Raw genomic sequence first — 9,415 nt, forward strand, 5'->3', positions numbered from 1 at the left:
TTAAAAGCAGGTATGTGTGTTTGCGCATGAGTGTGTAGAAGCCAGAGGTCAGTACAGGAGAGGTTCTGCTGTCTACTTTATTTTGTGCAACCAGGTCTCTCACTGATCCTAAAGCCTACTGATTGTCTAGACCAGCAGGCCTCTAGCTCCAGGGATGCCCCCATCTCTGCCTCTCAGTGCTAGGATTTTAATTCTGATGAAGTTCAACATATTTTTTAATGTATCATGCTTTCTTTTCCTGTTCCTATGATCAAATACCCTGACAAAAGCAATTTAAGAGGAAAATGGGTTTATCTGACTTACAGTTATAGGTTACAGCCCATCATTTTGGGGAAGTCTAGGCAGGTGCAGGAATCTGAAGCAACTAGCCACATTCCACGTAGTCAAGAGCAGAGAGCAGTGAACTGATGCAGGTAACTGGTGTCCAGCTCACTTTCTCCACTCCTACAATCCGGGATCCCCTGCCCAGCCAGTGGTGCCCCCGACATTCAGCAGGTCTTCCTCCTTCAGTAAAACTAATAAGTATAATCCCCACAATATGCCCATAGGCCCACCTAATCTAGACAATGCCTCACTGAGACTCCTTTCCCTAGCGATTCTAGATTACGTCAAGTTGACAATCAAAACTAACCATCATGGTGCTTTCTGGTCCTATCTAAAAACATGCCCATCTAATTCCAAATCACAAAGATTCTAAATCACATGCTTCCTTTTAAAGTTTTTATAATTCGAATCTTATATTTGGCTATATGATCTATTTTGAATTAATTTTTGTGTACGGCATCATGTACACGGTTGACTTTTTACACTTGGCTATTTAACTGCTTTGGTATCATTTTGTCAAGGTCTGATTGCTATATTTGCTATAACAAATACTATAAGATGATGGTTTATAACCAACAGATATTTATTTCAATTCTGGAGACTGGGCAATCTAAGGCCAAGTTTTCCATAGATTTGGTATCTGGTAAGCACCTACTTCCTGGTTCCTACAAGAGTCATTGATTCCTCACATGTTGGAAGAACTCTTACCTTTTTGTCTTCCTGTAATGCCAACCACAGGATCCCCACCTTTGTGACCAAATCACCACCACAGGCCCCCATCTCCTAAGCAATCATAAGAGGAACAGATTTCAACATGAATTTGGGGGATTCATTCAGTCTATAGCACACTGACTCATTAACTACACTAGCATAGTTACTAGATGCCAATTTCATGATTCAACTCAGAACTTGATCTTTTTAAGCTTCTTTTTCCTGCATCCTTCAGAGGACTAATTCAAAGATCATTTAGTTAAGGTGGTGCTTATAAAGCAGTAAGGGACCCACAAAAGTGCTTGGTACACATACTCACTTTATAAAACTCATCAAATCCTATTTGCTTCTCAAACACAGCTTGAGTTTATCTATTGTTTCATCACTCTTTATTGCTCATTTATTCACATAGCAAATTTTCACTGAAAAAACATGTTTCAGGTACTCGGGTGGACATCGGGAATTCACTGATGAAAATAAATATGGTGCCTGTTCCAATGGTCCTTTTACGTGGTGGGATGGGGGAAAGACTGCTAAGTAGCAAGTAGTCAAGGTCTGTATTGCCTCAGCACCACAGGGCGGTTGCCCACATGAACCCACAGTGCTTGTAACAGTATGCAAGCCCAAGCTAGACAAAAACCCAGCATGGATGAGAGAGGTGGAAAAAAATCCCAGCCCCAACTGATGATCTAGTGACAACTGATATCTTGTAGGAGGGGAAAAGTCAGTTTTCTTTAGTGTTGTGATGCTAGGCAGGTTACCTAGACTCTAAGGGATGGACCCACACCCAAGAGCATCTGGGAGACACAAATCAGACTCGCCATAGACCTTTAAAAAAAAAGAAAAATAATAATAGAGGACATGAAATCAAAGTAGTAGGTAAAGATGGGGGAGGGGTCTGAATATGCTCAAAATGCATTGTATGAAATTCTCAAAGAATCAATAAAAATATTTGTTGAAAACATAAACTGCACGGAAAACAAACTGAAGTAGTCAGAAGTCATCACCTTGAACACTGCCCTGGTTCATCAGAGAATGCACTTTCCATGTTCCACCTGCTTTGCCAGATCCTGAGTAAAGGAACAAATGATGAAATCAGAGATAACAAAGAACTGTTGAGGAAACTCCTGCCAGCTATCATCGACCTAACGTGTCTGTGACTCTGTCACCGGCTATGTTCACGTTCAGTGACTCTTCCCTGCCTTCGGGGTGAGCGCACTGAAATGGCAGCGCCCCACCTCACTCCTTAGCACTCTTTCTCTCTCTCATCTCATGCTCAACAGAACTGAACTTACCGAAATTATCTTCACATGCCAGGCTTGTTGACATCTCCATGTCTTTGTTCATGGGATGTCCTCTTGCCCTTTCTGTGTTTGCAATTCCCCTCACCAGCTGCAGAGGGAAGAAAGCCATCTCAAATAAGATTGAGAAAATGAAAGAAAAAAGAAATGTTTATTATATGAATATTCTGATGTCTCGGGACATAGAAGGACAGGAAATGGCTACATGTCTGTTAGAGGTAAGTGCATTCTCTGGGAGATGCTGGCAGGAGAGGCACTCTCTTCACAGCTTGTTTCTCTCTGTGCCTGCCAGTGTAACTCACTGTTCTAGTTTGTTTCTCCATTGCTGTGACAAAACATTCTGACCAATACCAACTTGGGGAGGAAAGGGTTTATTTGGCTCACATCTCCTGGGTCACAGTTCATCAAGAAGCCCAAGGTAGGAACTCAGGGCAGGAACCTGGAGGCAGGAGTCAGAGCACAGGCCATGGAGGAATGCTGCTTACTGCCTTGCACCTGATCAATGCTCAGCCTGCCTTCTTACACAATAAAGAACAACCTGCCCAGGAGTCAAAAATCAATTCCCCAATCAAGGCTCCCTCTACCCAGGTGTGTCAAGTTGAAAACTAAAGCTCTCCAGCATACTCATATTGTTTTTATTATTGTGTTTCTCTATCAAATGGCAAGAGCAAAAAAAAAAAAAAATGGGGTAAAGGGTTTCAACCCTAGGCTGAAAAATTCTAGAGATACAGATCAGCGCAGCACACGTGAGACCTCTAGGTGTAGACTAAACACTTGTAGCTTGTATCTCCAAGATGGAGTGTATTAGTATACTGACTACCAGCTGCTGTCACCAACCTCGTGTGGATCCAGCAGGGAAGCAGAAGAGGGTAGGGACAAAGAAGGGGCACACTGAGTAGAAGATATTTCTGCTCATTTTAGGGTCACTCAGCACTCCCCTTATGTTAGGCACCCAGCTTTGCCATGTGGGTGCTGGGGATCCAAACTCAGGTTCTCATGCTTCTGTGGGAGGCACTGTGCCAGCTGAGCCATCTCCGTAGCCATGTCCACGCAAAAGCCTAACTCTCAACTCAAAAGGAGAAAAGAGATAATTTATTCTGGAACCAAATGTGAGTGAGTATAGCCTGGCAACACAGATTCAGGTTACTGCAAATTCCATGTTCCAACACGGTAACAATTTCATTAAGTTTTTATAGTAACAGAACAAAGGAAAGTCATAAGTCAAGACACTTTTCAAATACATTGGTAGAAACATTACATAGAACGATACAGCAAAAGAGAACTCTCAGCCATAGGCCTCAGATGTTATCTGACAACACTCAGTCTTCTGGTTGGTGGAAGCTGGTGGTCTGCTAAGTTAATACATTCCAAAATGTTTTTATCTGTTAGTCACAGGATATTAAGTCAGAAACAAAGGTGGGCAAGGAGTGGCTACTGAGAGGACTGAAGATGGCCCAAGGTAAAAAAATGGTAATTAATCTCTGGACCTGCAACATTCCAAACTTTCCACAATCACTGAAGTTCTAATCAGTTGATCAGCCTTTGTAGAATGTTCAATTTTAAGGTGCAGTTTTTCAGGACTGGAGAGATGCTCTTGCAGAAGACACGGTTTTGATTCCCAGCACACACATGGTGGCTAACAACTATCTGTACTCCAGTTCCAGGGGAATCTAATACCTTCCTCTGACCTCTGTGGCACTGCATGACATGGGTGCACTTTATATACATGCTGACAATACACTTATACGTATAAAATAAAAATTATTAATGGTTTTTTTTTTTTTTTTGGTTTTTTTGGGACAAGGTCACACGGTAACAATTTCATTAAGTTTTTATAGTAACAGAACAAAGGAAAGTCATAAGTCAAGACACTTTTCAAATACATTGGTAGAAACATTACATAGAACGATACAGCAAAAGAGAACTCTCAGCCATAGGCCTCAGATGTTATCTGACAACACTCAGTCTTCTGGTTGGTGGAAGCTGGTAGTCTGCTAAGTTAATACATTCCAAAATGTTTTTATCTGTTAGTCACAGGATATTAAGTCAGAAACAAAGGTGGGCAAGGAGTGGCTACTGAGAGGACTGAAGATGGCCCAAGGTAAAAAAATGGTAATTAATCTCTGGACCTGCAACATTCCAAACTTTCCACAATCACTGAAGTTCTAATCAGTTGATCAGCCTTTGTAGAATGTTCAATTTTAAGATGCAGTTTTTCTGGGAATTTTGTTCACGGTGGGAACACTTGAATTTTATCCTAAAACTGTAACTAGAGAAATCCATCATTTTAAACATTTTTTGGAGTCAATACACATTTACTCTGTTCCACACACATAAAAATCAAGGAATGAGACAATTTTTACTGTTGGTGTTACTTTTTCTTAGAATTAATTATTAGAGGTGGGATGATGTATTTAACTAATTTGATCCCATTGAATGAAACATTTCTAAACATTTAGAATCATTTAACTAGTCTTTGGGGGAGTACTGGAGATCAAACCCAGCACCTGATGCATGAAAGGCAAAGGCCTGATGCATGAAAGGCAAGTGCTCTACCACTAAGCTACACCCCCCAGGCCCCAAATCATTTAATTAATATAATACTATAGAGAAAAGCATGTGAAATAGACATTCCCACTCTGCTAAAGGGCTATCTAACCTAGCTCATTTTCCAGCTTACCAACCACTCTGAGTTAAATAAAACCTCAATGGTAGACACATTCTCTTCCCTGCCCAAATGTGCTGGAAAGCATCATTCTTCTCCTCACAATTGTCAAGAATTGTATAAAAGACTTGGGAGAAAATACAGCAGAATGAGAGTAACATGGTAAGAATTAGCAAACTAATGCTCTGCACCCCCTCTGCTGGCTGCTCATGGAATAGCTCTTCAAAGTTCTGCAGAAAGGCCCTAATGGACTACTTCCATGGAATTCCAGAATTGTTCATGTCCCTCTGGAAATAAGCCAGAGCATCCCTCCAACACCATCCACACCTTCCCTCACTATTACTGATGAAGACTAACAAGAGAGAGAGAGAGAACAAGCAGAAGCTTATCTAATCTTCCAAGACAACCATTCAAAAGGACTGAAGGATACTGGGGGATACAAATTTGACTCTAGAAGTCTTTAAACATATGCATATATATATATATACATACATATATCATAGGGTACATTAAATTGGGCAGGGGGGCAGTAAGGGGAGGTGCAGATAGGGGAGCCTTAACTTCCCTGTGAATTCCTAGGTATATAACCTTTAAACACACTGGTTGTCACTTATGCATCAGTTGTATGACACTGGTCTTCCTGCAGCAGAGTCTTATCCACCTCAACATGAAGACACTCTGCAATAGAAGTGTTGGATCCATTTCTACTTCTAAGGTTTTATAATCTGAATACTGCTGAATGACAAAATTTTAATGATTTGTATTGTTCTTTTACATCCATTTAGGACACTGTCAAACACAAGCAAAATGGTTGAAACCATTCCTGTAATCACCCACTTCCTTCCTTGATGTAGTGCCAACCACATTGTGGACACCCAGGTGAATCTTAATTGATACAGTAATGATTATGGTGGCAATGAAGAGCTTTGGGATTTTAATGTGAGCCAAATTCAATTCTTTCCTGGTTACATGGCTAATATTTTGAGTAGCAGCTGTGAGTAGATTTGTATTTCCTGCCCCACGCCACCTCCACAACAGTCTGAAATCTTCAAATGAGAAAAGTGGATACTAAAAATGCTCTTTCCATCTGCCCCGCTGTCCAGCCACTGACTGAGTCCTCTTATGGAACATTTCTTTAAATCATGGGACTTCTTCTCTCTTTATTCTTTTGTGTAGTGTTAGTGATGGAAACCATGGCCTGTGCATGCTAAGTTCTCTAATGAACCAACTCTTACATTGTGGTTAAGAGGAAGGGATAAGATGGGTTGAAGGGAAGTTGGGAATCAGCAGGTTCAAATCACACATGACTGAAAGAATATGTGTGGGCTGGTCATCCAGTGTTTTTAGACATAATTGCAGGTCCACAAACAGGAGGAATAAGTACAGTTTACAGTAAGGACTTACTATGTGCCAGACATTGAGCCAAACCCTTCATAAAATCCTTTGTAAAAGGAATTTCACACATACACAAAGGTAAACGCACATATTCATTTATTCCTCACAACAATCCTATAATGCATTATCCTCATTTCACAGATGATTCTTTGGCACTTAGTGAATTACATTAATTTCCTTTGATTATCAGGCAATCTAGTGGCCAAGTCAGGAATGGAACCAGGCAATTTGATTCCATAGCCCACTGCAGTTCTGTTTTGCATCATAATTTGAACATTGAAGCAACTTACTTTAGAAAACAATTACACACCTTTTAGAATAACTACAGCGGGGCTGCTGAGATGGTTCAATGGATAAAGACACTTGCTTCCAAGCCTGATGACCTGAGTTTGATCCCCAGGACCCATATGGTGGAAGGAGAGAACAGACTCCTGCAAGTTGTGCTCTGACCGCCACACACACACACACACAAACACACACACACACACACACACACACACACACATGCTGTGGCACAGACACAATGTTAAGCACAAGAAAGCCAAACACAAAACACTACATGATACAGTTTCAAAGCTCAAATAACTGCCAGACTAATCTATAATGAAAGACATTAGAGTGGTAGTTACCCAGGGCAACAGAGTTAATAACTGGAATGTAGAGCAACGTAGGTTTCTGGGACACTGATAATTTCTGAGAAAAATATGGGTACAGAAACTCATAAAGCTTTAGACAAGTCTCATATGCTTCTCTGTGATATGTTAAAATTCAGTAGGAAAGTTTACTAATAGAAAATTACTAAGAACTCATCCTCCTTAGCGTCCCCTTCCAAGTATCATGCCATCTCGCTCCTAAACCACTGTGCCTATGCTTCAGGCCTTCCTGATTCTCAGTTCCTTTCCACATCCTTAAGTGTCTAAGAAACTTAGATTTATCTTACAGGAAACTGCTCCACCTTACACTCTCGTTGTCTCTCTGACCACAGTAATTTATTCCTCCAGTGCGATCCCTGAGTTCAGCTTCCCCCTCCTACTTTTGATTCTGAGATCCAGATCATTTCATTCGCATAATTATCAGTTTTCCCTGTTCTGTTTACATGTTTCTGTTTATTTATCACTCCAGCCATTCCACTCAATGAACTAACAGTGCTAGGCTCCGGGAATACTGCAGTAAACCATAGCATCTTCTATCATAAGACTTACCTTCCAGTGACTTCCATGACAAAACTGTCCATGTCCTTCTTATGTATCTATCAATTTCTCTGCCCTGAATTAATCCAGTTGCCTATCTTCACTGGCCCCACACAAAGATGCCAATATACCAGAAGATAAAGTGAATTTTCACATCTAGATTTATATCTTTGTACATTTATGGTCTCTAGTTTCATGTAGGCCCTAAATGTTAATCTAATAATATATTGATAGATAACTAGCTCTTTATTTTATTGACTCTTCAGCTGAAATTTTGTTTTTTGTCAATTTAAAAACATAATCAACAAATTACAGTATTGAGGACTGGGAATGTAAGCTGGTGGTGAGCAAAAAAGACCACCAAGATAGGGTGCAAAGAGAGCAAAGTGACAGGGACAGAGAGAGTCAGAAACAGACACACAAACAGACACTGATCACACCAGGATTCAACAGTTATTTTGATAGGTAGACATTAGTTACATGCTTATTTTAAGGTCTGATGAAAACACCAACTATTTCCAGCCATCTAGAAGTGTCAGATTATTTGGTCTATTACTTTTGATGCTTTTTTTTTTTTTTTACAATTATAGCTTCACTGAGTTTCACCCTCTGTTACACACACCAATACTCAGCTGAGGGTAAAAGGAAGACTTCTACAAACGCCAAAGACATTCTCTGGGCCACTTCCTCCTCCCTGACCATCTGCTTCCTGTGTTCTGACCTCTGTCTCTTGACTCAATAAAGCCAGAGGTCTCTCTGAGAGCCCTCACCCTGTTTTATGCCCTGGGCACTGTTTCTAGATATTTGGGGATCATTATAAATCTAACATTTGTTTCCTGTCTCCTGCAGCGGCGGGGGGGGGGGTTAATCCTACACTGCCTATTGTCCAAGTTTGGAAAACAATTATTTCATGTATCTTGTCCAATTTTCTAGTTAATGTCTAGAGTCTCCAGAAGTAGAAGTAACTCATAAGCTGAAAAATTGAATTAGGTGGCCTAATTTTAAAATTCATATTTAATGGTGCCAAAAGGGCTCCTCATAGTTCATTCAGGAGATGTTCTTTAAGATGTTGTCTATGCAGCTGATCGTTAACTGCTCATTTTTCATTCTAGCTTCGATTCCTATCACTTCACTAATAAAGATCTCATCACATACCCCCATGAGCACCTTATTAGTACAGTTACAGTATATGTTTTTCCTTTCTTTTTCATTCCTTCGTACTTTAACTCTTAACCCTTTTTTTGTATATTGCTACAGCTGTGCCGCTCCACACAGCAGCCACTAGCTGTGTGCAGCCGCTGCACACCTGAAATATTCCTCGTTCAAACTGAGACATGGTGGAGGCGTAACACACACCAGATTTCCAAGCTTTAATATGAAAAAAAGAATGTAGCATACCTCACAAGTTTTTCAGTTTTTTGTTTGTTTGGGGTTTTTTTTTTTTGTTCTTGTTTTTGTTTTTGTTTTTAGACACAGGGTCTCTCTGTAGCCCCAGCTGGCATCTGGCATGGAACTCTATGTGGACCAGGCTGGCCTTAATCTCATAAGAGCGAGTGCTGGGATTAAACATGTATATCACCACATCCAGGATAATATTTTATGTTTTAATTATATGTTAAAATCATAATGTCTTAGACAGATTGGAATAAACAAAATATTTCTCTTTCTTTAGTTATTTGGTTGATGTGGCTTAATTTTGGTTTTGGGGGGCTTTAAATTTGGATTTTAGACAGGGTCTCACAGTGCAGTACATGCTGGCTTAAAACATGCAGCAATTCTTCTGCCTCAGCCTCCCAAGTGCTGAGATTACAGCCACCATGCCTATAAAC

At 40.4% G+C, this 9,415-nt stretch overlaps 1 long non-coding RNA gene across 1 annotated transcript; it reads right to left on the minus strand.

The window, feature by feature from the left end:
• Positions 1–1,031: 1,031 nt before the first annotated feature.
• Positions 1,032–2,423, minus strand: LOC115067394. Its single transcript, XR_003846810.1, has 3 exons — positions 2,331–2,423; positions 2,043–2,105; positions 1,032–1,107 (listed from the first exon to the last, which is right to left on the minus strand). It is a non-coding gene; the product is annotated as an uncharacterized LOC115067394 (long non-coding RNA).
• Between the last annotated feature and the right edge of the window lie 6,992 nt (positions 2,424–9,415).

The sequence above is a fragment of the Nannospalax galili genome, unplaced genomic scaffold (genome assembly GCF_000622305.1).
Source record: "Nannospalax galili isolate Female #2095 unplaced genomic scaffold, S.galili_v1.0 scaffold11, whole genome shotgun sequence".
NCBI lineage: Eukaryota > Metazoa > Chordata > Mammalia > Rodentia > Spalacidae > Nannospalax > Nannospalax galili.